Source organism: Cebus imitator, unplaced genomic scaffold, assembly GCF_001604975.1.
Source record: "Cebus imitator isolate Cc_AM_T3 unplaced genomic scaffold, Cebus_imitator-1.0 Scaffold347, whole genome shotgun sequence".
In the NCBI taxonomy this organism is placed as follows: domain Eukaryota; kingdom Metazoa; phylum Chordata; class Mammalia; order Primates; family Cebidae; genus Cebus; species Cebus imitator.
In genome coordinates, this window is record NW_016107662.1 from 1,416,896 (window position 1) to 1,421,765 (window position 4,870).

Below are 4,870 nucleotides of genomic sequence, written 5' to 3' on the forward strand. Positions count from 1 at the left end.
TCAGTCTTCATTCCATGTCTTTAACCTCTTTTATTTTATTTTTGACATCCCCTGATCATTGTACTCACTAGACCAAGTTTTCTGAATTGGTGGGAAGATATTCTCTGTAGGACGCCATGCAAGTTGTTTCAGGTTTTGTGCTAATTCTCCCATCTCCACTCTCTGCAACCCTATAAGAGTAGAACCAGTGATCAAACTTTTTTTAAAGATTATATCTAAACTATATGAAATAACTTTCTTACTAATGTAGAATCATATGCTCTAGAAGATTGTGATCATTCTCTGTGGGTATTTAAGAAGAGCCTGGACCAGGTGTGGTGGCTCATGTCTGTAATCCCAGCATTTGGGAGGCTGCAGTGGGTGGATCACATGATGTCAGGAGTTCAAGAACAGCCAGGCCAACACGGCAAAACCTTGCCTCTACTAAAAATACAAAAATTAGCCAGACATAATGGCATGCACCTGTAATCCCAGCTACTTGGGAGGCTGAGGCAGGAGAATGGCTTGACCCCAGGAGGTCTAGGTTGCAGTGAACCAAGATCGCACCACTGCACTTCAGTCTGGTTGACAGAGTGAGACTCTGTCTCCAAAAATAAATAAATGAATTTTTTAAAAGAACCTGATTTAACTTATTTGCAGTAGCCGAAGAAGAGCTTTCTCCGCCCATGTGTAATTAGAATATGCAATCATGCATTGTGTAACAGTGGGGACAGAGTCTGGGAAATGCATTGCTAGGTGATTTCATCATTGTGTGAACCTCACAGAGTGTACCTGAACAGTCTAGCTAGAATAGTCTACTACATACCTAGACTATATGGTCTAGTCCATTGCTCCCAGGATACAAACCTGCATAGCATGTTACTGTACTGAATACATAAGCATTTGTAACACAGTGCCTAAACATATCAAAATACAGAAAAGGTAAGGTAAAAATGCCACAATCTTCTTTTTAAACTTTTATTTTATGATTAGGCATGCAAGTACAGGTTTATTACGTAGATAAACTTGTGTCATGGGGTTTGTGGTACAGAATATTTCATCACTCAGATGTTAAACCTAGTACCCATTAGTTATTTTTCCTGATCCTCTCCCTCTTCCCATCCTCAGTCCTCCAAAAGGCCCCAGTGTGTGTTGTTCTCCTCTGTGTGTCCATGTGTTCTCATCATTTGGCTGCCACTTAAGTGTGAGAACATGCAGTATTTGGTTTTCTGTTCCTGCGTTAGTTTGCTAAGGATAATGGCCTCCAGATCCAACCATGTTCCTGCAGAAGACATGATCTTATTGTTTTATGGTTCCATAGTATTCTGTGGTGTATGTATCTATCTGGTCTATCATGGTTGGGCATTTAGGTTGATTCCATGTATTTGCTATTGTGGATAGTAAAACTATTTTTTTACTCTCTCTGTGTATAGGTAATAAAACTGTTGGTTTTAAGGAACCACTTAAGATAGTTCATACATGCAGTCCATCATTGACTGAAATGTTACACGGTACATGATCATACTTGTTAATTTGACTTGATACAAAATTTAAATATTAATTTTATATTAAAACAAATAAGAATACACAATATAAGAAAATGAAAGTGTTGCTTGAATTATAAAGATAAGATCTACTACTTCAAAGAACGTTTTGGTTTGCAGGTGGATATCCTAAGATTGTGCTCCAGGTTCTCAGGAACAAATGGGTGGAGGAGTTTGAGAAGTGGGGAAAGAGTAGAACAGAATTAAGGTTCTTGTGGTTCCAATCACATGTGACAAGTATGGGAAGTAGCAGAATCAGCCAGCCAGTGGCTCATGCCTGTAATCCCAGCACTTTGGGAGACTGAGGTGGAAGGATTGCTTGCGGCCAGGAGTTAGAGACTAGCTTGGGTAACATAGCTGGGCCCTCTCTCTAAAAAAAAAAAAAGTAGCAGAAGAATCATAGAATCATGGGCTTCAGACAGACAGACCTGGGTTCAGATTCTACTTCTTCCACTGTGGTTCTAGTCCAACCTCTCAGTTGCTTACATTCCTCATACTTCAGTCCTTTATTTGAGGATTCTCTTACGTCTAATCTCTCTTGGCTGAAATATTTACTCTATGCTGTGAGAATAATCTTTCTAAATATTGCCTTTCAACGACTCCTGTTTCAGGAACTTAAGAGGTTCCCATTGTAGATATGTTTAAATATCAACTCCTCTGTGAAGGCTCTTAGTAATATGACCCTGTCTTACTCTAACCCCCCACCGTCCACAGCACATGTTGTATTAATTCTCTGTCATGTTTTTGCATACAATATCTCCTCTAATTATAAAACAGTTTTTATTACTTCTCATATGCCTAAATTATACAAATTCTTTTTCATTATTTATTGCAAGCACAATACAAAATACTAACAAAGAAAAACTTTTAGGAGAAATAAAATAATCATCAGCCGTCCTCATCAGGATGATAAGCCATCACATATCACCCATAAACATTTTTCTCTTCCAGTCTTTGTATTTTTTGAAAAATTATAATAATCTTGTTAAAGTTCACAGTTTGATACCTGGGATGTGGTAAATACTGAATAACTGGTAATTGAATTTGACTCTCACAGCCATCAATTATTTACATTATTTTGTAGTACCTTCATGAAAATTCCCTCTATTAAGTCTTGTCATAATTGATACCTTCCTTTCTGACCCCTCCATAGCACTCATTGTGTGTCCCATACATTTGACCTGAATATTAGGCCTTTATTATATACATATCACAAATCTAGTTATTTTCTATATCTTCCCCAAATATTATACTTTTTTTTAGAAGAAAGGTGGTTTTTTAATACCTCTATTGTATTTTTAAAGGTATGAGGAAAATAGTAATTGTTCACCAAGCATTTTAAAAATTGAGTTGTGAAGTAGTAACTCTTTCATAGATAGAACATTTTGTCTGGAATTCTGGGGGAAAGAAGCTTTCATTATGGAGAGCTACTGCAGGCACTTACCATTCTTCATAATGTAGGTCAGGGGAAAGGCAATGATGTGGACCCAGCAGGACTTGTTCAAGTCTTACTTTCCTTCTCTGAGACTAGAAAGGGCTTTGTGGGTTTAGCCTCTCGAGAATGGAAGAGTGCTAACCATTTTCATCTTATTCTGTAGCATACAACACCCAGCATCGTTATGAATTTCTCATATGGAAAGCATTCCAGGGACCAGTCCTGGTGTCTTGATTGGAAAGGATAAAATCTTTTTGCCCTAAATTTTTTGGTTATATTAATGTAGTAATTCTGTCCATCTTGTAAAAACTGTTACCACTATAGTTACAGGAGGCACACTTGAAAGGAATTAAGAGACTTAAAGGAGCATTGAGCAAGTCACTAATGATGACTACACAATCACTGCTGAATCCTAACACCTTTCATTATGACAAAGGCATTTAGTTGTACTGTTCCCATATCTATCCTTCAGTTCTGAGTCTTGGTTTGAGTAAGAATGTGTATTGCGACTGGACTGGAAGGTGGCCGACTAGGAACAGCTCAGGATTGCAGCTCCCAGTGAAAGTGCAGAGGGTGAGTGGACGCCGCATTTCCAGACGGATTTTTACTGCCCACAGACCAGGAGATTCCCAGGCGGAGGAGCCCCACGGGTCACCAGCGTGGCTATTTCGGCCGGTGCGGCTGTTTCAGCCCGCGTGGCTGCTTTGACCGCGCCCTGGTGCAGTGGTTCTCCGTATAAAAGGCACTGGTCCGGGTGCCCTCTTAGCTGGGGATTGGAGCCCTGAGACAGCAGAGTCGCCCATTCATCTGAAATAGCGAGCCAGGCCAGGAGATTCCTAGGCAAAAAAAACCACCAGGAATCTCAGCACCGCTGTTTCAGCCAGTTCAGTGAGTTGCAGCACAGGAGATCCCGGCGCCTTTTCAACAGGCGACTGGAACACTGGGAGATAGTTGACCATTCAACAACAACAACGAAAAAAGACTCTGAGTCAGGGAGCCAGGTGATCAGGCTCGGCTGGTCCAACGCCCCTCCCCCAACAACAACAACGAAAAACAGTAATTGAAAATGCTCTGGGCTGAGAGTTTCACAGCAAGAACAGCTGAACCTGGGATGGTCCGGCTCTGTGGGGGCGGGGCATCCACCGTTACTGAGACACTCCACCACTACAGAGGCAGTCTGACCATCGCTGAGGCAGCCCCCCGCCCCGCCCCCCGTTGCTGAGGCAACCTGCCATTGCCGAGGCAACCTGTCACTACAGAGAGAGTCCAGCCATAACAGAGGCTGGCCATCATTGCCAAGGCAGTTCTAACTACACCCATATAAACAGGACTGCAGGGAAGATCACAAGGCAGCTGGGCAGAGCCCACAGCAGCTCAGTAAAGCCTCTGCAGGCAGACAGTGACTAGGCTGCCTCCTTGCTGGGCAAGGCAGCCCTGAAAGAAAAAAAAAAAGGCAGCAGCACAGTGAAAACTCATAAATAAAGCCCTAAGTCCCTGGGACAGAGCACCTGGGGAAAAAAAAAAAAAGGGAGTTTATGAGTTCCGCTGCAACAGACCTAAACATACCAGCCCAGCAACTCTGAATGAACAACGGAGCTCAAAGCTCAGGACTTGAGCTCCAATAAAGGACAGACTGTCTCCTCAAGCAGTTCTCTGACCCGCATATATCCAAAGAGTCACCTCATAAAGGAGAGAACAGACTGACATTTGGCGGGCATCCTTCTGAGAAAAAGATAGCAGAAGAGGAAACTGGTAGCAACCCTTACTGTTCCGCAGCTGCTGCAGGTCATCCCCCAGCAAGCAGGGCCTGGAGTGGACCTCAGCAGTCCTACAGCAGAGAGGCCAGACTGTTAGAAGGAAAGCTAAGAAAAAGAAGTAACTTCAGCATCCACAAACTGGAAGTTCACTCAGA